The following is a 26431-nucleotide window of genomic DNA, read 5'->3' as shown; positions in this document are numbered from 1 at the left end:
ACAGAGGGAAGCTATTACACAGGCCCTCCAAGTGTGCCACTTCATTTCCTTTTGGCAATGACCCAGCCTGACATCTGATGCTGCAGCTGAAGGAAGGAAGGAAGGAAGGAAGGAAGGAAGGAAGGAAGGAAGGAAGGAAAGAAAGAAAGAAAGAAAGAAAGAAAGAAAGAAAGAAAGAAAGAAAGAAAGAAGGCTGTTGTCTAATTCTGTTTTGAAGCCATCTGAGCTAGCAAATGGGTTTTCCAAAGACTTGTATTTTCTGGATCATGATCTGGTTCATGATCTGGATCTGGATTGACAAACTGGGCCCATGAATCAGAGCAGGGCACTTGTATTGCCAGGGAATAAAACAGAATGTGATTTGCCATGTAGCTGTAGCTTTAATATAAGGAACCTGGCTGTTTGAGAAGAAGTGAAAGCAACTTCATGACTTGGCTAGCTATCAAACACCTGACTGCATGAGGGATGGATGGAGCAAAGTAACCTTACATTGACTGAACTGCACAGATAAAGAATGCAAATGAAGGCTCACACCCACATGTGTCGACTCCCAGGTCAGATCAAAGGATGGGAATGGAATTACATCATGAATTACATCTGTTGCCAGCTTGGAATGAGACCTTCACTATGGAGTATATAAAGGCCAGCAGCTGGAGACAGGGAGATCTTGATACATTGTTCTATGCTCCATTCCAGAATGTGAAGAGAACGACTGTCTGCCAGTCTGAAGTGTCCCAGATAATCCTTACAGATCTCCTTTGGCTGGGGAGACATGAAGAACTAAACCTATTCTATCTGTATTATGATTATTGTGGCCTAAGATCTTTTGCATAATAATAATAATAATAATAATAATAATAATAATAATAATAAAAAATTAATTATACCCCTCCCATCTGGCTGGGTTTCCCCAGCCACTCTGGGCGGCTTTCAACAAAAGATTAAAAATACATTAAAAAATCAGTCATTATAAATTTCCCTAAACAGGGCTGCCTGCTTATAGATTATATTATTGGCTTTACAGTTTATTCCAGTTGCTGTTGGTTTTCTGTTAGACTGTATTCTACGTTGCTGATCAATTTCTTTGCTAATGTTTACCAATTAATAAAAGTTTGTCTCTACCTAAGAGTCTCTGTCCAGTGGAATCCAAAGAACCTCTTGCGTGCCTGGTGGTTGCTATTGGCCAATACAGTAATACTACCGGTAATACAGCACCTGTAGACAGCCCTCAAATGTTCCACCACTCAGTTTCATTGGATGACCCTGAGTTCTAGTATTTAAAAGAGAAAAACCATCTGTGGTTTATAAAAGCTCCCTATCATTTTCCCTCTTAGTGACCTTTTGGCCCTGGAATGAGACCCTGCAAATATCAAAGCTTGTAAGGAAAGTGTTCCACCCATCAGACTTATTTCTGTTTGGATACCTTGATGTTGTCATGGAACAATCTTTTCCCTAATTTCTTCTTAAGGGTTTTTCATCCTTCCACTGGCTACGAACCACCTCCCTTGTGATGTCAGGCATTCCAGAACTCCTCCCATTTAGGCTATACCATTTCCTGATTGGCTGCTGATCATATCCAATCAGCATTCCACATAAAGCATAAATCCAGGGAAATGTTTATTTCAGATTTATTATACTACTTATTTTTCCAAAAGTTATTAGTTTTATTTTTTTTTAGGCCGGGTACATGTTTTACCTTCAAAGCATATCCCCCAGAAGAATCCTTACTCCTCATAAACTCTGCTAGTAATATTGGAAAGCTTTCTATCTCAACACTTGTACCAGGAAAGATGGCAAAGTGCATTAGTGTAAATCTTCATTTGCAAAGTTAAAGCACAAAGACAAGGAACAGAAACATTCAAATTTCAACATGTTTGGTCTACATTTATTGAATGTATCATCATCAAAACATACATACCAGTGCTATTTTTCCACACTCAAAAGGTACAGGAACCTAGCATGAACACCTCCCTTGCTGTCTCACAATCGTGTCCTCCTGAGAGGTGTCAGAACTGAGTTCAAGTGAGTTCCAGATGCAAAAAAGCCCTGCATGCAACTGACCTTCAACCAATGGCAACTCATCGATAACTGTACTTGGAAAGACAGATCTGCACAAACTCTGAACTGGACTCTGATAAGCTTCACATTTCTGCCCACCTAGTAGTTCGAAAGCACGTCAAAGTGCAAGTAGATAAATAGGTACTGCTCTGGCGGGAAGGTAAATGGTGTTTCCGTGCGCTGCTCTGGTTTTCCAGAAGTGGCTTAGTCATGCTGGCCACATGACCCGGAAGCTGTATGCCGGCTCCCTTGGCCAGTAAAGCGAGATGAGCACCGCAACCCCAGAGTCGGTCACGACTGGACCTAATGGTCAGGGGTCCCTTTACCCTTTACCTTTAAGCTTCATATGCTAGAAACCCCTCATAACTATGTACCCTTGTTTCTCTTATTGTTCATTATGTTTTTGTATGTTTATATGACACTACCAATAAAAATATTGTTCAGAAATGATTTCTGTCATTCAGAACCTGCCCTTTTGTATAAAGATACAAGAATCATATAACACTGGTCCTATCTCTAGTGGCTCCCAGTATATTTCTGAGCACAATTCAACATGTTGGTGCTGACCTTTAATCCTCTAAATGGCCTCAGCCCTGTATACCTGAAGGAGCATCTGCACCCCCATAGTCCAGCCTGGAGGCCCAGCTCCAAGGGTCTTCTTCTGGCTCCCTCACTGTGAGAAGTGAGGTTGCAGCGAACCAGGCAGAGGGCCTTCTTGTGGAGCACCCTTCCGTCAGATGTCAAGGAGATTAAGAACTACACAACTTTTAGAAGACATCTGAAGGCAGCCCTGTATCGGGAAGTTTTTAACACCAGAAGCTGAGAGACCAGTAGATTCAGAGGCTGCTCAATTGGGGAAGAGCTGGACATTTTTGAGATGGTAGCTAGGCAACCAGGAGGGAGGGAGCCTTTAGGAGATTCTTCAGTTGAGAGTGGTGGGGAAGTCCCTCCCTCCCCTAGAACTCGGATGACTGAAAGGGTCCAGGAACAACAGAAGGCTTGTTACTTCTTATTGGAAACTACTGGAGGGAGAGGGAAACTCCCTTGCCAGCCAGTGTACTTGACATCCCCTGAAACAGGCCTTGCATTCTCCAGTGTCCATTGTATGCTGAATCAAGTTAAATATACCACATACAAATCACCACTCAAATGAGAAAAAACACACAGCAACAAAGCAGATGGAGAACCAAGAAAGAAAAAGAGAGAATTAAACCAGGCTCCCTCTGGCCTGTTATTAAAAGGCACCATGACCTTGGGAGAAAGATTACAGGACCAGTTCATTCTTGCTTAAACTAGCTTAACCCAAAACAGCACCTGCTCTCAGCAGAATGCAAACATACTTGTCAGTTAAAATGTTCCAGGTTGCACCAGCTAGAAAAGGCACCAACTTCTAGCTTGTGTCACACAGAGAAAATACCAGAACCTTCTACTTGAATCAACAGGTAAGAAATGATTTCTACACTTAGATTAAGGGTTTCTGTACCTCAAAAATGCAAGCTATCACACTGTGAGCTTTGAGTGAAGTGCATTATAGAAATTTAACAACAAGAAAACAAATAAAATGGCTACTAGGATCTAGGGGTCTAAGGAGACCACAAGCTTAACATGAGTCAAGAGTGTGATGCAGCAGGGGGACGAGGAACTAATGCTCTTCTAGGCTGCAGCAACAGAAGTCTAGTGTCCCATTCAAGGGAAGTAATAGTACCACTCTATTTTCCCAAGTCAGACCACACCTGGAGTGCTGTGTCCCATTTTGGGCACCACAGTTTAAGAAGGATGTTGACAAGCTGGAATGCGTGCAGAGGAGGGCAACCAAGATGATCAAGGGGCTGGAAATCTGTCATGGAGGCTTCAGTTTGAGATTCCTGCATTGCAGAGGGTTGGACTAGATGACCCTCTGAGTATCTTCCAACTCTACAATCCTATGATTCTATGAGTCTAACTATCAAGCAAGTGGTAAAGAAACATGACAGGATGGAATCCCAACAGAAGTTCTGAAAGCCGGCTTCAGATCTTCCTTCATGAAACACCTCCACGACCTCCTCTCTCAGAGTTAGGAACAAGGATCCATGGCATAATAATAATAATAATAATAATAATAATAATAATAATAATAATAATAAATTTTATTTGTTTCCCGCTCTCCCCAGCCAAAGCCAGGCTCAGAGCGGCTAACATCATATAAATAAGACAATATGCATAATACAATATACAATATGCAAATAAATTAACATTCAACATTCATTAAAATAATATAGAATTATATTAAATATCAGCATTTCAAAATTAAACAGAAATCCACTCAACAGTTACAATAAGTAATTTCTAAACTCCAATCAATAAAACAACAGCAAACCACAGTGCACAACATAATACAATACAAAATGAGAAGCAGAGACTGGAGGGTGGGGCAAGGCAGGTGGAAAGAGGCCTTGCCTGATGAAGTCTCTCCCCTCACCTAAGAGGCATAAGAAACAAGTATCATACATACCACCAAGTTGATATCTTTTTGTCAATAAAAGTCAGGAGCGGAGAACCCTCTCCTCTCCTGTTAGCATCAAAGACAAGAAGAACAAGCAAGTTTATATTTATGTTTTTTATTCAGTCATCTGGTTGCAAGACAAAGAATCCAGGTCTCCACACAAAGGAGACATTGCCTACTCTGAAGATCACCTCTTCCATTTCCAACAATATCCTGAGTACCTACAGAAAATCCCGGGAATCACACGCCTCTGCATTCTTTGCACCTGAATACAGAGTGAGTGATGAGCCCTTGGAGAAGGAGAATCTCCCAAACTTACCAGGGAGATCTCTGCAGTCTGCTCTCTCACTCCCCCCTCCTCCACCACTACCTTCAGCTATAATTCAGCTCTGTCTTCTTTTCCTCTTGAAACTGCTGGAGATAAGGGGGCAAACCTTCCCACTCTCCCTCCTCTTCTGAGAGGAGCCGAACAGACTGAGTGGACACTTCCGAGTCTTCCTGTTCAGTTCATTCCCCGACAGTAAAGATTAAAATATCAGTTCTCCTTGGCTGGGTATACAGGACAGATTGAAGCAACCACAACCACTTCCAGCCATCAATCATGCAAGATGTGGCAGGAGAGGTCCCCGGCTAGACTCCTGGGGTGCTAATCCTCAACACAGACCAAGCTATTATTCACACCTTGTAAAGGTCTGATTCAGGACAGCAGAGTCTAGTTGGTTACTTAACTCAGTTGACGGCCACTGTGCATTGGAGCGAACTTCAAGAGGTAGAGGCCCCCAGAAAATATTTTAGGGGGCCGCCATTGCCATTCAAATGATGTGCGTGCACTGTCTTGTGATCGATTATGCAGGGGGGAGCTTACCTGCTCCACCCCCAATATTTTATTCAAGTTGGCACCCCTGCTACCATGAATGCCATGAAAGGAGCAGCACATGCTGCCAGTGCTGTGCCCACACTGGTGTGGACCCCAGTCATGCCCCCTGCCAAGTTCTGAAGAAATCAAAACAGTTCACTGTGTTTGTTGCCCAATGTTAGCTCTATATGAGAGTAAGGGCACTGGAATTTCCCAGTGATAAACCCAAAATTGTATTTGTGATTAAGCCACTTCCACCCTGCAGTGGAGGTGGAATTGCGGGCCTGACGGCCCCACCACGTGCACAGGGCTGGAGCCCTGCGCAATTGGGGGAATCCCAGGCCGCAGATAAAGGACTTGGGACAATGGAAGACTGAAGCATTTAAGGGGTATATTCGTAAGACCTTATGACTGATCACATCATACCTGACCTGGGGTTTGTTGCATTCTTCTCCTTTCAGGCATGCATTTGGATTATAGGCCACAGCATTGTCCACTGGGCTAGAAACGGTGCCATCAACTGTGGCCTGGAGAGCAGGCTGGATCTAGCCCCCACAGTAAAATTCCCTGGATCTCACAGAGGGGGATGCGCTGGGTGGAATTTATGTGTGCTGTGAAAGCCAGAGCCACTTTGGAAGGTCCGCCAGATGCCCTGGTCATTCAGCTGGGATAAAATGATTTGGCCTATCGAAAAGGCGTGGACTTGATGTGGAACATTTATAACGACTTCTATGATTTGATTGCCTCCTTTCCAAATTTAACCCTAATTTGGTCATCACTGCTGGAGAGGCATGTATGGAGGGACTGTCGGTGCCCTATTGCAATAAACAAAGCTAGAAAGATTTTGGAACATTCGGTGGCGCATAGAGTGGCAGCACTGGGGGGGGGGGGTCGGTGTCAGAATATGAGCTCATCACAGCTGTAGACATCCAGCTTGTTTACACCATGTGATTTGGCTGACTGTGGGAAACAGCGGTCCAGTCAGTTCACAGGGCAGTTCACCGGAATTTGCTCAGAGTGTAATATGAGAGCTTCCTCTTGTGATTGTACAGGAAGTCTTACTCTCTTGTTTGCCGATGTTTGAGGAGAGCAGACATGTTTTCTGTAATGCTGAAGAGTCAGAAATAAAACCATGTAAATAGACGTTTCTGACTATCTCTTGTCCCTGCCGGGGGGCAGGAGGGAGTGGGTGTGTTCTTCCCACGCTGGGGAAGGTCGCCTATAGAGACCTAGCCTGTGTTTGCTGTGTTTGCTGGGGAGGTCACCGGAGATCAAGCCGGGTGCCTGGGAAAGTTGCCAGCTTCTCCCGATAGAGGTTTGATCCCAACAGTCGGGTCATTGACCACCCCAATATCCAGTTCAGCAAAGTGGCCCTCTACCAAGAGGATGGCATCCATCTTTCTGATGCGGGAAATGATGTTTGGTTGGCTGATATAACTTCTGGGATTAGGGATTGGTTGCAGGTCTGAGGGTACTGGCCACGAGCTTCTGCTCGAGTGGCGGTTAGGCATTGGTATGGGTATTGTTTTGTAGATGGAAGAGGGGAGGAAGCGCCATCACCTGCCCCACATATTGAAGGGTAGTCCAATAAAGGATTCCGGGGGGCGTGGCCCTGTCCGAAGACTATGGAGGTGAGGGCCTAAGGCACACCCCTGAGCGGTGACCCCGGGGGAGTTCCCAGTTGATGTGCATCAGCAGAACTCCCCCTACCGGTGGTGAACCCTTCCTGGACTTCAAGCGGACGGGCTGAAGTCGGATATAGTCAGATAGGACCAATGCCTAAGCCAATACCATTCATCACCTGTAGCCAATAAAGTTGTGGCCTTATTTAGACCATGAACCTTAATAATTGTGTCATGTGTCTTTATTTCCACTGGGGGGGGGGAACTCGCCACGCAAGTCTGCTAGAAGGGAACATCAGGCGCTGGGTGGCCCCCATTCTCATTGCCTGGCATGCATAGTTGTCCTTATGTGCCTTGTAAGGTAGCAATCATGGAGATCAGAAGGAGCAATGGGGCATCAAACACAGAGAGTAAGGAAACAAATATTGGTATGCATTGCAAATAAATACATTAAACGAAAAACAGGCTATAACTGGACCCTTCCATTCTTTATTTTTGTAGCCATCTACATCTGAGCTTGCAGAATAAGGTCTTTTCAAGGTGTTTTTGAGGGCTGATGCCAAAGAGTCCCATAATCTAGATGGCAGAGTGGATTGGGCATTAAAACAGCGGGGTGGGGTGATCTCTTGATTTTGTTTTTGTGTAGTGATCATGAGATCCAGTTTCGTTCATCTTGAAAGTGTCTTCTTAGAGCCAAGCATCATCAGGCACCTTCTTACAAATGTACCCTATGCGTACCTCACATTTTAATGCCATCCAGCAATCCAAACCGCAATCAAGGCCTATTGCGGCACAGTGGTTTTGGTTTGGGTGTCTAGGCTCACCTCTTCTCCAGTACCTGAAAAGAAAAGAGCAGCACTGATCAATCAAGATTGGATGTCTACTTCCTCACGCACTCCCTATGCCTTCTACCATTAAAAAGATGTCCAGCTCTTTCTCTCTTAACATCCACCCACAATTGGGATGGATTTTTCTCCCTAGATTTTAGAATTCTAACCATGTAAGGAAAACAACAACAACAACTGTGGGTCAAGACTGTCTCTTTTCTTTTAAACATGAAGTGATTTCTCATAGGAAACTACAAAAAAGTGAAGGTGTCATCTTTGGAGGCTCTTTGGTACACACAAGAACTTTCAGTCAGTTTACTTTGGGCAGTATCCAATGCAGTACTTCTGCTCTTGCCAGGATTTCCATTTCTGCAACAGAACTGGCCCTCTCTCCTTTCCATATGCACCCACATCCTCCTCAGATCTGCTCTGGACAGTTGTGGGTGTTGAGAGATCCTTACTCTCAAGTATCAGAGTTAGCACAGTAGTGATTGTTCTGAGCATATTAAAACCATGTTAGATTTGCATCCGCCTTCATCCACCTCATCTCACATCCATCACCCACCCCATGAATGAAGAGAGCAATGTCACTATACAGAAACAAAAATAGCTATGTCTACAAATGAAATACAAAATATAATCTATAACCACAAAGCCATTATACAGTTGTCTGAAATGTTATGATATCTCTCACATATATATCTTATCTAAATCTTACATGCTGATTCTAAGTTTAATCAATCATCCATAGTTGACAAAGGTATCACCCAAGCCTCACTCTTATTGTCACTTGCATTCTCCAGTGTCCATTGTATCCTGAATCAAGTCCTACTACACAGCACTAAAATTTTGTGATAAACTCATTCTGTGATAACTTCCTCATTTTTAGCTCTCTGTAAATCTATTAAATTTATATTACTAGTAATAGTAGGTGTTTTTTATTCCCATGAGATGTTTGGGTGATCAAGTCTAAGATCACATACAGTAGTGGCTCCCAATTGGTGGTCCACGGACCACCCACCCAGGGGTTTCATGGTGTCATTCACATAACTAAAACTAAAACACAGAGATATCAAAATGTTCAAAGGTATGGTGGCCCATGGCGTGGCTTTTGAAAATGAAGGGGTCTGCAGTACTTAGCTAACTGGGAATCGCTGGCATACAGGGTTTAATTTCCCAGCTAGTATTATACAACCCCACTGCCTGTTTGTAAAGTTGGTATTGGGTGCATCAATGAAGATGAATGTCATTGGATTTTGTTCCAGGAGACCTTGCAAAATTGAAAGCAGCCCTCTGTTAATGCAGCCTTGGTAATAAATGCCAGACCAGTTCTCTGTTCTACTACCAAGCTGTGGATGAGTGAGATCTAACTCTGACCTTGTACATCCATCCACACAAGCTGAAAAGAGTTGTTAGATACTTAAAGGGAACCATGAACTATCTTAAACTGCCAGCTGACAGTGTTGCTCAGCTTTAGGTTCCCACAAGTCCTTTTGAAGCTGAACTAAGGAGCACAAACCATTTAAAAGCATGGCTTCATCCTCTTCCGAATCACCACATTCATTAGGTTAGAGAAGCAGGAAGAGGAGCCTTCCTGCCTCTGCAACCTAGTGAGAAGCAGCAGCCGCTCATCTGGGCAATGATGTGGAGGAGTACATATGTAGGTCTTTGGTAGTAGAGAAAATTGCATGGCAAAATATATTTGGAAAGGGAAAAGATCAATTATGTAAACAGAATCTGCAACTTCTTGGAATGCATGCCATTAACAAATGTTTCTGCAGAAACTTACGTGACTAAAGCCTCTACTCCTGACAGCCATCTCCATTTCTTTGCCTTGTCTTTAAAGACTCCAAACCAAAAAAACTTCTTACGCCTTTGTACTTGCCTGTTTATAAAATACTAGGGTAGGGGTGTTGAGAAAGAACAAATAAAATCTTTTTAAGACAATGTCCCTTTCTCTGGGAGACTATATAGCCCTTTACAGAAATTCAAGAGGCATAAAGCAAACATATTTAAAAAGCAGTGATCAAAACTATAGATTGTATTCCCATCACCAATAATATTTTCGTACAGTGGATGTGGTATTGTCCCCCTGATCAAAATTATGATGCTGATGGTGATGATGATGATGATGAATGACGAAGATGATGGTGATGGAATCAAGGAAGCACCCCTAAGAGGAAATATTGTAGTGAAGGGGAACTTCACCTGCCCTCACCGAGACTGGCTACATATGTCTTCCAGTCATGACACAGAGTTATAATTTCCAGATACTGTAAATGACTGTGCCAGAGAACAGTTGGTCTTGGAACCACCTAGCAGGACAGTGACCTGTGTGTCAAATACTCCAATTTCTGCATCCATGTTTGATGGTTGGTTCCAGAGACACTGGAATCAGTCCGGTTGTGGTATGCTTGATGGCATGATGATGGGATCTCACCCATGTCTGTGCCCTGCAGCACCCCAGTAGCCCCTGTGCCAGAGCTAAAGGGCTGGGAAAAGGATATACCTTGCAAGCTCCTCTAGAGTCATCTCCATGATACTCTCCTGCCAGAAGGTTAGCGTGGTGAGGGTAGCCTTCCCCTCCCCCAAAAAAACTGAATACATCACAAAGAACAGAGGAAGAATTTACAGAGAATCCAAGTGATAGATGCCTCTGAAGTATCTACTCCTCCTCCTCCTTGAAGATCTCCTTCCTGACTGCCAGCTTCATTCTATTAGAGCTCAGCAGCTCCAAGAAACCTTATTGAGTCCCAGAGGGTAGCAGCTCTCCCTGCCCCTCCCACCCCTTGGCTTGACTGATGGAGTTGCTGTCTTGGCTGCATACAGGTACATGTAACCTTCCTAAATGGATAGTGATGATAGGAGCCCTTTGGCTCAAGAAGATCCCCTGCCTTAACTATACTTAGCTTTGATGCTCACCTGTTCTTGATATGTTTCCATAGAAAGGAGCTTGGCGCCTTCCCTCTCACACTTTTTTTGGGAATTCGCCCATGAATCTTGGTCATGAGAAAACAAATAGAAAGTCCTTTGATATCTAATCCAACTGTCATTCAAGTTTCCAATAAGGAGGTCTTTGAGTCAAGCCAGATATGGAGGAAGAAGAGAAAAAGAAAACAAGATAGGGAATTTAATGGGAACCACCTTATATGTCTGTGCAGATTTCAATTATTTTTGTTAAGTTCATTTCTGTCGCCACATGATAACATATATTCATCTAGGAAGCTCAGAAATCTTAAAACAAGAAAAACATTAACTCTTCAACCCATGTTGATGGTGCAGTAAATACCTGGGTGGGCATAGCTGGAACAGGGAGTGCAGTCAAGAGCCTCACCTACTTGTTTCCACCTGGATACTCAGGGCAGCATCAGGGCAGACTTGAAGGTTGGGAAGGGGGAGTAGTTTATCAAAATTCTCTTTCTCTCTACAGGCTCTCTGTCCAGTTGCGGGGGGGGGGAGGGAGAATCTAGTCTGTGTGTTGCTGGCATTGGGCAACTGGGACAGATGAAGGATTCTGCTGGTTTACCACCTGGTTTGCTGCCAAGCAGTCTCCCTGCCTGAGCTGACAGGATGGATCTAGTGGGCTTCCAAATGGCTCTGGGGGATTTTCCAGCTGATCTGACTGGTGCTCCTGCTGAGCTTTGGCTGATCTCTGGAACAACCGTATAATAATAATAATAATAATAATAATAATAATAATAATAATATGCTGCCCATCTGACTGGGTTTGACTGGGTTTCCCCCAACCACTCTGGGCTACTTCCAAAAAATTAAAACACAATTGAACACCAACCATTTAAAACTTCCCTGAACAGGGCTGATGAGACAAGGTTCAAGAATGTGGACAAGGTCCTTGGATCGGTCAGGACAACCACTTGTACACTGGACCCTGCCCCTTGTGGCTGATACAAACTAGTAGGGAGGGGACAGCTGGCTGGACTAGAAAGATTATTAATGCCTCTTTATAAGAGGGGCTGGTCCCAACCTGCTTGAAGGCAGGAGTGGTAAAACCACTCCTAAAGAAATCTTCCCTGTGCTCAGAAAATCTAAGTAACTGCCTGCCGGTTGCTAATCTCCCCTTCCTGTGCAAGGTTCTTGAGTGGGTGGTTATGGACCAGATGCAGGTGCTCTTGGAGAAAACTGATTTTCTAGATCCATGTCAATCAGGATTTAGACCTGGTTTTGGAACAATGTCTTTAAAGGCAGTCATATTTCCAAAGGTCAAAGAGAAAGAGGGAAATGGCATTATACGACTCTCACAAAATGTGTGTTTTGGTGCTGAACATCTTTAGCTTGCTTTTTATGTACAATTGACGTAATATGTGTGTAAGAGGTGTGTGCTGCCAAGCCGGCATAGATAAAAACTCCAGGCTCGCTGACAGTTACAATCTCTTTGATTTATTTACAAAGTTCAAAGGAACATCTCCAGTGCTTCAGAGCATGTCCGACCCAGTCGGCAAAGATGCCGCATCTGGTTTCTTTTTACTTTTTCTAGTCGATTTCTTGTCCACGAAGAACACGGGGCTCCCCCCTGCCGCCTTGGATTCCCTGATGAACCCCTTCTTAGATTTTTCTCAATAAACTCCTTTAGGTCCTTGAGCTCTCCCTCTGACATGGCATAGGTCTTTCCCACCAGCAATGTGGCCCCCGGGACCAGGTTGATCTGACAATCATATGGTCGATGCGGCGGCAATGCTTCAGCCTCTTTCTCGCTGAACACCTCCTGTAGATCCCTGTAATACGATGGGATCTCGGTCGTCCCCGCTCTGCATGCTGCTGCCCTCCTGCCCTCCCTTTGTTGAGGTTGCCCTTGAGCCAGGCAGCTCTCCATGCAGTGCGTCGAACCGAACGTCAGGGACCGTTGGTGCCAGGAAACCACCAGATCGTGCAAAGCCAACCAGCTCATGCCCAATATGACAGGCGGACCCGCCAGTGTGGCCACGTGAAAGGCGATGACCTCGGAGTGGGTAGCCACCCGCATTCGCATTGGAGGTGTTTGATGCATCACTTCACCTCCCAGCAGTTCTCTTCCATCAATTGTGGTCACTTGCAGCAGAAAATCCAAAGGCCTCAGGTTCAGTTGGTGCTGCGCTGCAAACTCCTTGCTAAAAAAGGATGCTGAAGCACCAGAATCAACGAGAGCCAACTCCTCCACCGCCTGGCCATTTGGGAGTTCTAGGACCACCTTCAACACTATGCTTGCTTTGGGGTGCCCAAGCCGAGGACTTTCTGTGTTGCTCCCGCCTGGCTGTTGCCCCGGTGCACCACCAGCCAGGCTTCTTCATTTCCCGAAGGCTGGGCTTCCTCTGCCTCTGCCTGTTGGGTGGCCCCCACCATTCCTTGCCAGTTACGACACTCTGGACACACCCTGGCAAAGTGCCCAGTTTTCTGACACACAAAACATCTTTTTGCCGCTTGCCAGTCTTTTTTCTCCTTCCCGCCCGAACGTTGGCTTTCAAACTCTCCCGCGCCCGGGCTGTGCCTATCTCCATGGGCTCCGGCTCTTGTTGACATTCTGAGGCAGCTGCAGGCATCTCAAGAATGCGGTCACCATGGAAACTCCGCTCTCTGCCTTGCTTCCTTTCCCGCCATCTGGCTTCCTGTCTCAAACCCACCACAAGAGCAGCCTTCGTTAATTCATCCATATTTTTAGGGCGGGTGCCCCTTGCAAGCTCGTCCTTAATTTCTGGGTTAAGTCCATTTTTAAACAAAGCTTGTACAGGGTCTGCCTCTAAATCCCAACCCAGTTTCTGCAGGAGCATAGCAAATTCTGACCAGTAACTGTACTGTGGATCTGCCTTGTTTCAAAGCCAAAAGCTCCTCCTGCGTCTTGTCAATTAAACTTTGATCTGCATAGATAAAGTCCATAGCTTGCCTAATCTTGGCCACATTTCTGAGGGCTTCATTATTCGAGGCTATTAATGGCCGGATCCAACTTCTAGCCCCTCCTGCCAGGTGTCTAATTATGTGAGCAACTTTCTGGGCATCGTTCCCAAACTTGGCCGATTCAAGCTCTAAAAAATATCGCATCTCGGTTTTGAAATCCAAGTAACTTTCCGGGTCACCATGGAACCGTTCCACCCACACTGACTTGCCCCACCTGCCGATAGCCCACCTGTGGGTTCTCTCTGAGCAGGCCTGGCTTCTTCCAGACGGGCCTGCAAGTCGGACGATCTCTGTTCCAGAGCGACATTTCGCTTTCTCAGCTCCAAGACCTCCTTCTCCATTCTGAGGTTTATTCCTTATTCCACCAGCTTTCCAGCAGCAAATTGGGGACACGACATGCTGTAAGAGGTGTGTGCTGCCAAGCTGGCATAGATAAGAACTCCAGGCTCACTGCCAGTTACAGTCTCTTTGATTTATTTACAAAGTTCAAAGGAACATCTCCAGTGCTTCAGAGCATGTCCGACCCTGTCGGCCAAGATGCCGCGTCTGGTTTCTTTTTACTTTTTCTTGCCCAACATGCAAGTCTGTGGAAACCACGCCTCTGATTTCCTCTGTTTGCAGAATGACTAGTTCCGGGCTCATCCTCCCCCCTCCCTGCCTCCTCTTCGCTGTCAGACGGCTCTCTATAAGTGCTGGCCTCTCCCCTTAGCTCTTTCCCCGTTTGCCTCTCCCTGACAATGCGTTCATTCCCATTCTTTGCTCTCGCATCTAAAGCTTTATAGACAATTTTATAATCACTTTACCTATTATGTGTTCAGTGGCCAAGGGGTCAATTCACTATGTGAGTGGGCTTGAGGGTTTCTGTCTGATGATGGGTTTGTGAAACAGGAGAGAGATTTTGCTGTTGCACGAATCACCCCACTGCCCAGCAGTCTCTCTGACCAAGTTGGCGGAAGTTGCCTTCAAAGTGCTGCTCATGAATCTCTCTCTTTCAGTTGACCTCTTTTGATTGTCTCTGCAGAGGCAGGGCTCTCATGGGTGAAAATAATAAAGGACAGGTCTTTTACCTTACCTGTTTTGATTGTCTCTGTTATAGCAAAGAATGGAAAAGTCTTTTCTTTCCTAACCATAGAGGCTAAGTCAATTCAAAGATTCAGGAGAGCTGAACTAAATATCTCTGATGTTTCCCTAGGGTGGCCAGGTGCAAAGGAGGGCAGCACTCTGCTCTGGCTCTAAGAGTTTTCAGCTAGAGGAGGGGCTTTCAGCTGGGGCAGAATCAGGGCAGGTTCCCACTGCACTACAATTCTTTTTTTTTTAAATAAATATTTATTGGTATTTTCAACAAACATATAACAATCAAAAACAAAAAATAAACAAAATAAAAACAACACAAAAATACATAAAATTCAAGACTTAACAACAATAAAAAAAACACATAAAGTTTCAGATACTTATTTTCCTTAACCTTATTTCTCAGACCTCCTCACACTTCCCCTTCTTGTATTCCAATTTAAATTGTCAATTCAGCAAATCCTTAACTTATTTCTCCACTTTAACTTGAACATTTGTTCTAACATACTGTTATTTAACTTTTCTTCTTTCTTCCATTTCCTCAATTTATTTTTACCAGCCTTATTTCTATTTAATTTTAAAACCAATTTTACCTTATCCAAATTTACACATCAATACTTATACCTCGTTAATTATTCTTAAACCTTTTTCCTAAAGTCAACCAAAATTTCCCTTCCACGATTTTCCCAATTTCCATACAACTAGCAAATATAAAAAACAAAGCAGATTATATTTATGTACCCTTTGGATTCCCAACCTCCACCCACCCTTTTCCCGGTTCCAGTCCCCAACCAATATCCATCAGTCTTTATGTTATTTAGCCTGGAGATCTCACGTCTGAGGCCCTTATATCTCTCTCAGTTCCTTTCTGCCGGTCTCTTTGATAGTCCTTGATATTAAACCCCAAGTCTCGGAGAGCCTCCGGCCCAACAGGATCCATATTGCTTCCAGCCAGACCTCCGTACTTAAAAACAAAGCCTATGGGGTACTCCAACTCTTGTTTCATATTTCTTTCAAATCCACATGTCCCCAAAGCTCCAACTTTCACCTTCAGCAAATTTGTAATCCTCAGGTCTTCAGATCTCCTCCAAAGGAGATCTCTCCATTTTTCAGACTCTCATTCAGGCCAGGCTTTCCACATCAAATTTTTATTATCCTTTTTTGTCATCATGTCAGGCCTCAAATTGCAACTCTCCTTTGACTTCTGCAGAATTCCAGCTCCTCCTTCATTTTCTTCTAAAGCAACATATTGCTCCATCTTGTCAAAACTTTCAGTTTCATTTATTTGTTCAGTTGAACGGGCTTCCTGTTTCAAGTCCTTATCAGAATCAAAACTGTTATTTACTGTCAAGCATAGTACTGAAACCTCTGTAGACAAAACATTGAACTGATCTTGTAACTTTCCCAGGAGAACAAATGCTCTGTCCAATTCTGCTTGAATTTTCCATCCTCCAGCCATTCTTGTAATGTAATGTCACTAAGACCCCTCTAGGGGGATTTTAGTTCCTTAATATTCCTTTCAGCTCCAAACCAAAAGTCCAGTTATTTTGTATCAGCCCTCCTTATTTTCAACAAGTTATAACAAATAAACCAGCAGAAGCAACAGAAACAAAGTTCTCTTTTTCCAGCTGACAACTAGCTGTCTGACAGCTAACTTGACAGCTGTCAAACTCTTCAATACAGCAGGCTTTCTCACGGGATGTTCCCGGGTCTAGGGGGGGGGGGTGAAATTTCAGCTCCCAAAATTCTTTTATCCTCCAGTAAATCTTCTTATAATGTCAGAACCGTGAAGTCAAGATCTTATATTAAAAAGCAAAAAACAAATTCTCTCGACCTTAGCTGACCGGTCCTTTGCTTTAGATTGTTTACAAAGGGGGGGGGGGTGGACTTCCTTTTTAACCCCTCCCCGCTCGTTCCAGATCCAAAAAGAAAATTTTTAAAGTTCCAATCTCCGTATTACTCACGGGTTGATGTTTTAAAGTCCAATCGATCCAAAGAAGAAATTGGCGCTCTCTGTCAATGGCTTGTGGCTTCACTCCGTAGACGAGGGAATACTCTCAGCACCACGCCTCACCCCGTCCCCGTTCCGAAGCCTTTAAAAAGGCTCCTTCATGGATTGGGGGGGCGCAAATGGTGCCCGCCGAGTCTCTGTGTTCACAGGCTTTCGCGCCTGTGATTTTAAGGGTCTCCGCTTCGCCGCAGCGGCCAGACCCAGACTCTACGGAGCCGATTCCCTCCGGAGCTCGGAGGGAATCCGCCATTAAACAATGGCGCCAACCCGGAAGTCCCACTGCACTACAATTCTTCAGCATCGTAGGGTAGCTTACCAATTTCTTTTTGCAGTTCTTCATTTTTGTTGGCAAGATACAGCAATTCCTCTGATACGTTTTGAGCTACAGCGAGTATTCCGAAGTCTAAAAGATTTGAAATAGTTTAAGGCAAAAGAGTATCTGAAATAACAATCTGCAAATATTAAGAAACCATTTTCAAACATTTTAAAACATTTTAAGACCCATGCAATCCACTATCCTATTCTCATATTAAAAGTGGCTCATGAAGTATCTCTAATGTTCCCCTCCTATGTTCTCATTTTCTGCAGGGAATCACAGGGTCACAAACCAATTCCCCACTGAGTCACACAGTAAAGCCAAATATACAAAGATTACTTTGCAGTTTTCTATTATGCTTTGTCCCCTTGGATCAGTGCCTTGCCATGGCGAAGGGGCTTGAATAACTCAGAGAAGCTATGAGCTATGCCATGCGTGGCCACCCTGATGGACAGGTCATAGTGGAGTGTTTTGACCAAACACGATCCACCTGGAGCAGGAACCGGCAAGCCACTCTAGTATCCCTGCCAAGAAAACCCCATGGAAAAAGACAATAGGCATATAAAAGTTATGACACTGGAAGATGAGCCCCTCAGGTCGGAAGGTGTCCAACATGCTACTGAGGAAGAGCGGAGGACAAGTACAAGTAGATTCAGAGCTGATGAAGTGGCTGGGCCAAAGCCAAAAGGTCGCTCCGTTGTGGATATGCCTGCAAGCGAAGGGAAAGTCCAATGTTGTAAATAAAAATATTGCATAGGAACATGAAATGTAAGAACCATGAACCTTGGTAAGCTGGATGTGGTCAAAAATGAGATGGCAAGAATAAATATTGACATTCTGGCATCAGTGAACTAAAATGGATGGGAATGGGCAAATTCAGTTTGGATGACCATCATATCTACTACTATGGGCAAGAATCCTATAAAAGAAATGGAGTGGCCCTCATAGTCAACAAAAGAGTGGTGAAATCTGTACTGGGATGCAATCTCAAAAATGATAGAATGATCTCGATACGAATCCAAGGTAGACCTTTTAACATCACAGTAATCCAAGTTTATGCACTAACTACTGCTGCTGAAGAAACTGAAATTGATCAATTCTATGAAGACTTACAACACCTGCTAGAAATGACACCAAAGAAGGATGTTCTTCTCATTATAGGGGATTGGAATGCTAAAGTAGGGAGTCAAGAGCTAAAAGGAACAACTGGCAAGTTTGACCTTGGAGTTCAAAATGAAGCAGGGCAAAGGCTAATAGAGTTCTGCCAAGAGAATAAGCTGGTCATCACAAACACTCTTTTCTTTTCTTTTCTTTAAAAAGATATTTATTAAAGTTTCCAATTTTTATACAAACAAAAAGCAAAAAGCAAAAAAGTTTAAAAACACATAAAATTCACAATACTTAGTTTTCAATGACATATTTCCCTGACCTCCTCATACCTCCCCTTCTTGTATTCCAATTCAAATTATTTATTCAGCAAATCCTTATCTCAAAGCATTGCAGCTAAAACCCCCTTGATTTCTATCCGACATCATTCAACATTCATTAATTTTACAATATTTCTGTAGATAGTCCTTGAATTTCTTCCAATCTTCTTCCGCCGACTCTTCTCCCTGGTCACGGATTCTGCCAGTCATTTCTGCCAATCCCATGCAGTCAATCATCTTCATCTGCCATTCTTCCAGAGTGGGTAAATCTTGCGTCTTCCAGTACTTTGCAATAAGTATTCTTGCTGCTGTTGTAGCATACATAAAGAAAGTTCTATCCTTTTTTGACACCAACTGGCCAACCATGCCCAAGAGAAAGGCCTCTGGTTTCTTCAAGAAGGTATATTTAAATACCTTTTTCAATTCGTTATAGATCATTTCCCAGAAAGCCTTAATCTTAGGACACGTCCACCAAAGGTGAAAGAATGTACCTTCATTTTCTTTGCATTTCCAACATTTATTGTCGGGCAAATGGTAAATTTTTGCAAGCTTGACTGGGGTCATGTACCACCTGTATATCATTTTCATAATATTTTCTCTTAAGGCATTACATGCCGTAAATTTCATCCCAGTGGTCCACAACTGTTCCCAGTCAGCAAACATAATGTTATGTCCAACATCTTGTGCCCATTTGATCGGAGCAGATTTGACCGTCTCATCCTGAGTGTTCCATTTCAACAGCAAGTTATACATTTTTGACAAAATCTTAGTTTTGGGTTCTAACAGTTCTGTTTCCAATTTAGATTTTTCCACCTGGAAGCCAACTTTCTTATCCAAATTGTAAGCCTCCATTATCTGATAATAATGAAGCCAGTCTTGCACTTTGTTTTTTAGTTTCTCAAAACTCTGCAGTTTCAGTCTATCTCCTTCTTGTTCCAAAATTTCCCAATACTTCGGCCATTTGGCCTCCATATTGAGCTTTTTCTGAGCTTTCGCTTCCATTGGTGACAACCACCTTGGGGTTTTATTTTCCAATAAATCTTTATATCTAATCCAAACATTAAACAATGCTTTCCTAACAATATGGTTTTTAAATGCTTTATGTGCTTTAACCTTGTCATACCACAAATATGCATGCCACCCAAAAACGTTGTTAAAACCTTCTAAATCCAAAATGTCTGTGTTCTCAAGAAGCAGCCAGTCTTTCAACCAGCAGAACGCTGCTGATTCATAGTAAAGTTTAAAGTCTGGCAGGACAAATCCACCCCTTTCCTTTGCATCAGTTAATATCTTAAATTTTATTCTGGGCTTCTTGCCCTGCCAGACAAATTTAGAAATGTCTTTCTGCCACTTCTTGAAACAGTCCATCTTGTCCACAATTTGCAATGTTTGAAACAAAAACAACATTCTAGGCAATACATTCATCTTTATAGCTGCAATTCGACCCAACAAGGAAAGCTTCAAATTTGACCAAATTTCTAAATCTTTTTTCACTTCCATCCAACATTTTTCATAGTTCTCTTTAAACAAATTCCCATTTTTAGCTGTCATGTTAATCCCCAGGTATTTCACTTTCTTAACCACAGTTAAACCTGTTTCATTCTGAAACTTCTCTCTTTCAGTCAATGTTAAGTTTTTCTCTAAAACCTTAGTTTTTGATTTGTTCAATTTGAATCCTGCCACCTGACCAAATTCTTGAATTAGTTCTAAAACTCTTTTAGTACTAGATTCTGGCTCTTGTAACGTCAAAACTAGGTCATCTGCAAATGCTCTCAGTTTATACTGTTTAGCTCCGACCTGTATACCTTTAACCAACCGGTCCCTTCTAATCATGTTCAGCAGGACCTCCAGGACCGATATAAAAAGCAATGGGGAAATTGGGCACCCTTGTCATGTCCCTTTTTCTATCTTAAATTGTTCCGTAACCACGTTATTTACAATTAATTTAGCATTTTGTTCAGAATATATTGCACCTATACCATTCTCAAAGCCTTGGCCTACCCCCATACCCTGTAGGTTCTTTTTCATAAAACTCCAAGAGATATTGTCAAAAGCTTTCTCCGCATCCACAAATATCAGAACTGCTTTAGTGTTTATATTCACTTCTAGCTTTTCCAAAATGTCAATTATGTTCCTCAAATTATCAGATAGATGTCTTCCCGGTAGAAAGCCCGCTTTGTCCTTATGAATCTCCTCAATCAATACTTTTTTCAGTCTCTTAGCCAAAATATCAGCAAAAATTTTGTAATCCACATTTAATAAGGATATGGGACGGTAGTTCTTAAGTTGTGTCTTTTCAGTTTCCGTTTTCGGTATGTGTAATATATGCCTCTTTCCACGATTCTGGTGCTCTTTTCCCTTCCAAAATTTCATTACAGACTTCCTTCAAAGGTTGTAATAACCACTCTTTCAAAGATCTGTAAAATCTGGAAGTCAGCCCATCCGGTCCTGGAGACTTGCCTAATTGCATATTTTGAATGGCACCTTCTATCTCCTGGTCAGATATTTTGCAATTCAACATTAGTTTGCTTTCTTGTGAATTTTTTTGTAATCCATTTGTTTTCACAAAGCGTTCAATGTCCATTTCATTCTGTGGCCCTTGTGCATATAATTGTTTGAAGTATTTCTGGAAGCAATTTCTAATCTCAGTTGGATTGTGTATATCTTTTCCTTCTACTTCCAAATTTGTGATGGTATTTAGTTTTTGTCTTTTTTTCGATTGCCAAGCCAGTAGTTTCCCACATTTATTCGCTGATTCAAATGTCTTCTGTCTCATTTGTTTAATTTTCCATTCTATTTCCTGATTCATCAATTCCATATATTGTACTTGATATAATTTTATTTCTCTCAAAATCTCCTGCGACTTTGGCTTTACTCTCAGTTTTTTCACCCCTTCTTTTATTTTCTCCAAAATTTTATCTTTTTTCTCATTTCGACTTCTCTTTTTTATTGCGTTCTGTTGTATCAAGAACCCTCTCATCACAGCTTTACTTGCATCCCAGATTACTCTTTTTTCAACATTAGTAGTCATATTTATTTCAAAATAGTCTCTCAAAGTTTTTTGGGCCTTTTTATATACTTCTTCATCTCTAAATAGGGTGTCATTCATCCTCCATCGAAAGGAGCCGGGTGTTGTTTGCTTCATCTCCATCTTTACAGCGTTATGGTCTGAGCAAGTTTTAGGGCAGATTTCCACTTTCTTTATCTTTGGTGCCATTCCTCTAGTAATCCAAATTTGGTCAATTCTAGTCCATGTCATCTTAGCTTCAGAGAAGAAAGTTCCCTCTCTCCCCAGGGGGTTCTTAGTTCTCCAAATGTCAATTAAGTCCATATTGTCAGTCAATTCAAAGAAAGTTTTTGGTAGTCTACCATCTTTGGTGACTACCTGTTTTTGTGCCTTGTCCATGTTTGTAGATACAACTCCATTCATGTCCCCCATGAAAATTATATTATAGTCCATATAGTCCAAAAGAGTCTCATGCAACTTTTTAAAAAATCCAGATTTCCCCTCGTTCAGTGCATACACCCCTACAATCAGAAATTTCTCTCCTTGAAATTGAATTTCGATTGCCAAATATCTTCCTTGTTCATCTTTAAAAATTAATTTCGGTGAAAATTTCTCCTTTGCATATATCACCACTCCTCTCTTTTTGACCTTATCAGACGAAATAAATTCTTGTCCCAATCTCTTATTAAGTATTTTCCTGTGTAGCCTCATTACATGTGTTTCCTGTAAACAAATCAAGTCCAATTGTTCTTTTCTTAATATATGAAAAACACCTTTTCTCTTTCGAGGGGAGTTAAGTCCATTACAATTCCAACTTAGAAGTTGCAGAGCCATGGTGAGTTACTTAGTTTTCCCTCCAACTGCACCGAGTTGTTGTTCTTCTTCTGTCGGTGGTGTGTCTTTCCCTGGGCCAAGGAGTCCAAATGATAAGTTTGCTATGTCTAAAATTCCTTTTCCTGATGCAATTGGCTCCTCACCAGATTCCACTTCCTTCTGTAGATCCTCCTCGTGGTCTTTCAAGAACTTGTCTTTATCATTCACTGTCCTTATTCTTATTTTTCTTCCTTTGTATTTGAAGGATAGACCTTGGGGGAATTCCCACCTGAAGAGTATTCTGTTTCTTCTCAATAGAACAACAAGATCTCTGTAGTAGGCCCTTACATCCAAAATATATTTGGGTATATCCTTAAAGATCTCCACAAATGAGTCTTCAATTTCCAGAGTTCTTTGATAGTGCAGATTCAAGATTTTGTCTCTTTCTTCTTTTGTTCTTAAGGTAATCAGTCTCTTGCTTTGTTCTTTCTTTGTCTTTTACCAAGCCTAAATGCACTCACTATCTTGAATTCTTCCTTCCCCAGGTCCTGTTGCCAAAAATCTGTAAATTCCTTTGTAAGGAAGTCTGCCAGGTTGTCTTTCTCGCTTTCAGGTACTGCTCTGATTCTCTCCTTTCCTTGTAATTCAATCATAGACAGTGTTAGGTCATGATCCTCTAGTTTCTTATATACCGGTGGTATCTTCTCTTGAGCAGCGGTTGCAATTTCCTTAGCTTCCTCTGCTATCTTTCGAGTCGAGGCCGATTCCTCCAATAGTTTTTCAATGGACTGTGTGTTAGAATTCACCTTCTTTCCCAGTTCATTAATACTTGTAGTGTTCAAGTCAATTTTTGCTGAGGCCTCAGCTACTTGTTTATTTGTCTCTGCAACCTGTTTGGCTAAGTTTTCCAAAGATGCATTAATTTTGCCGAGTGCCTGAGCCAATAAATCTTCAGATGACATAGCTTTTGGTTTTGCTTGCGAAGCAGCAGTTCCTACTGTGCCTGCTGCTCTGGATGTTGAAGCCCTTCTCTGATGTGTAATATCAGTCTTGTATTGTCTACCGGACCTGGTAGTTTTTTCCTGTGCCAGCTCTATCTTCCCTTTCTCATTTGCCATAACACTCTCATGCAAAACCCAAGGTCAGTCTCACGCCTGGTAGATTTGGTTTGAAGAGGAATTTTCCAAGCTTGGTTACTTAATGGCTTAGTTGTTGTTGCAACATAGTCTCCTCTAGGGGGACACACTTCCAACTTCACTTTGCAACTTTTAAAACAAATATGGTCCTTATAGGTCCCCGGTATCCCTTAAAAGCCACAATTTCAGTGTCCTTAAAAGTTACTTTATAGTCAAAAACAGTTCTAAAAACAGTGTATCTTTCACAGAGTTATATCAGGATTCTTTACCCTTAACGTGCTGACAGTTCTTCCCACTGATCGGCTTTCCCTGTCATAAGCAGTCCGTTCCCAGATTTTAGAGGCAGCAGATATATCTTTACTTCCCTCTTTTCTTGCAGGTAAATAATGCTCAAATTTCTCCCCTACACTCCTGCAAACAGGAGGGGAATCGCTTTTTTGGTGTTGGATTTTAAGCCTTTAGAGAACGTCTTTCAAAGTTACAGCTTTAAAGTCTCTTTGCTTTGATCTATTTACAAGCCGGAAAGGCAGACTTCCTGTTTGTACCTTTCCCGTTTCGGTGCCAAAATTACTGAAATTTTTCTCCAATTAATTTGCTTGATCCTACTCACGGGTAGTTGCTTTAGATTCCAATTGTCCAGAAAGAAATCAGCGCTCTCCGACCATGGCTATGCGGCTTCACTCCGCGAAGAAGGGAGACGACTCTCAGCCCCGCGCCGCTCACCCCCGTTCTGTTCCGAAGCCTTTAAAAAGGCTCCTTCGCAGCGGGGGGGGGCGCAAATGGAGCCCGCCGAGTCTCCAAGTTCACAGGCTTCACCGCCTGTGATTTCTTCGGGTCCCCGCTTCGCCGCAGCGGCCAGACCCAGTCCCCGTGGAGCTGTTTCCCTCCGGAGCTCAGAGGGAATCCGCCATTAGTCGCTGGCACTGGCTGGAAGTCCTCACAAACACTCTTTTCCAACAACACAAGAGACGACTCTACACATGGACATCACCAGATGGGCAGCATCGAAATCAGATTGATTATATTCTCTGTAGCCAAAGATGGAGAAGCTCTATACACTCTGCAAAAACAAGACCTGGAGCTGACTGTGGCTCAGATCATCAGCTTCTTGTAGCAAAATTCAAGCTTAAACTGAAGAAAGTAGGAAAAACCATTGGGCCGGTAAGATACAATCTAAATCAAATCCATTATGAATACATAGTGGAAGTGAGGAACAGGTTTAAGGATTTAGATTTGGTGGACAGAGTGCCTGAAGAACTATGGATGGAGGCTCATAACATTATACAGGAGGCAGCAACGAAAACCATCCCAATGGAAAGGAAATGCAATAAAGCAAAGTGGCTGTCCAACAAGTCCTTACAAATAGCGGGGGAGAGAAGGCAAGCAAAATGCAAGGGAGATAGTGAAAGATACAGGAAATTGAATGCAGATTTCAAAAAAAATAGCAAGGAGAGACAAGAAGGCCTTCTTAAATGACCAATGCAAAGAAATAGAGGGAAACAATAGAATGGGAAAAACCAGAGATCTGTTCAAGAAAATTGGAGATATGAAAGGAACATTTCGTACAAAGATGACCATAATAAAGACCAAAAATGGTAAGGACCTAACAGAAGCAGAAGACATCAAGAGGTGGCAAGAATACACAGAGGAATTATACCAGAAAGATATGGCTGTCTCGTACACCCCAGGTAGTGTGGTTGCTGACCTTGAGCCAGACATCCTGGAGAGTGAAGTCAAATGGGCCTTAGAAAGCACTGCTAATAATAAGGCCAGTGGAAGGGATAATATTCCAGCTGAACTACTTAAAATTTTAAAAGATGATGCTGCTAAGGTGCTACACTCAATATGCCAGCAAGATTGGAAAACTCAGCAGTGGCCAGAGGATTGGAGAAGATCAGTCTACATCCCAATCCCAAAGAAGGGCAGTGCCAAAGAATGCTCCAACTACCGCACAATTGCACTCATTTCACATGCTAGCAAGGTTATGCTTAAAATTCTACAAGGCAGGCTTAAACTGTATGTGGACAGAGAACTCCCAGAATTGCAAGCTGGATTTCGAAGGGACAAAGGAACCAGAGACCAAATTGCAAACATGTGCTGGATTATGGAGAAAGCTAGAGAGTTCCAGAAAGACATCTACTTCTGCTTCATTGACTATGCAAAAGCCTTTGACTGTGTCGACTGCAGCAAACTATGGCAAGTTCTTAAAGAAATGGGAGTGCCTGATCACCTCATCTGTCTCCTGAGAAATCTCTATGTGGGACAAGAAGCTACAGTTAGAACTAGATATGGAACAACTGATTGGTTCAAAATTGGGAAAGGAGTACAACAAGGCTGTATATTGTCTCCCTGCTTATTTAACTTATATGCAGAAATCATCATGCGAAAAGCTGGGCTGGATGAATCCCAAACCAGAATTAAGATTGCCGGAAGAAATATCAATAACCTCAGATATGCAGATGACACAACCTTGATGGCAGAAAGGGAGGAGGAATTAAAGAACCTTTTAATGAGGGTGAAAGAGGAGAGCGCAAAATATGGTCTGAAGCTCAACATCAAAAAAACGAAGATCATGGCCACTGGGCCCATCACCTCCTGGCAAATAGAAGGGGAAGAAATGGAAGCAGTGAGAGATTTTACTTTCTTGGGCTCCATGATCACTGCAGATGGTGACAGCAGTCACAAAATTAAAAGACGCCTGCTTCTTGGGAGAAAAGCAATGACAAACCTAGACAGCATCTTAAAAAGCAGAGACATCACCTTGCCAACAAAGGTCCGTATAGTTAAAGCTATGGTTTTCCCAGTAGTGATGTATGGAAGTGAGAGCTGGACCATAAAGAAGGCTGATCGCCGAAGACTCTTGAGAGTCCCGTGGACTGCAAGAAGATCAAACGCATCCATTCTTAAGGAAATCAGCCC

At 42.8% G+C, this 26431-nt stretch overlaps 2 protein-coding genes across 2 annotated transcripts in view; both read right to left on the bottom strand.

Annotated features, from left to right (window-relative positions):
* LOC128420556 (CD209 antigen-like protein A) overlaps positions 1 to 26431 on the bottom strand; it is a 188593-nt gene that overhangs the window by 51216 nt on the left and 110946 nt on the right. The gene's annotated exons all lie outside the window — the stretch shown is intronic.
* Positions 1 to 26431, bottom strand: part of LOC128420634 (C-type lectin domain family 4 member M-like) — a 51842-nt gene that overhangs the window by 12441 nt on the left and 12970 nt on the right. The window lies entirely within an intron of this gene.

This window comes from Podarcis raffonei, chromosome 9, assembly GCF_027172205.1.
Source record: "Podarcis raffonei isolate rPodRaf1 chromosome 9, rPodRaf1.pri, whole genome shotgun sequence".
In the NCBI taxonomy this organism is placed as follows: domain Eukaryota; kingdom Metazoa; phylum Chordata; class Lepidosauria; order Squamata; family Lacertidae; genus Podarcis; species Podarcis raffonei.
Note: the sequence above shows the minus strand (reverse complement) of the source record. Positions and strands in the feature narration are given on the sequence as shown.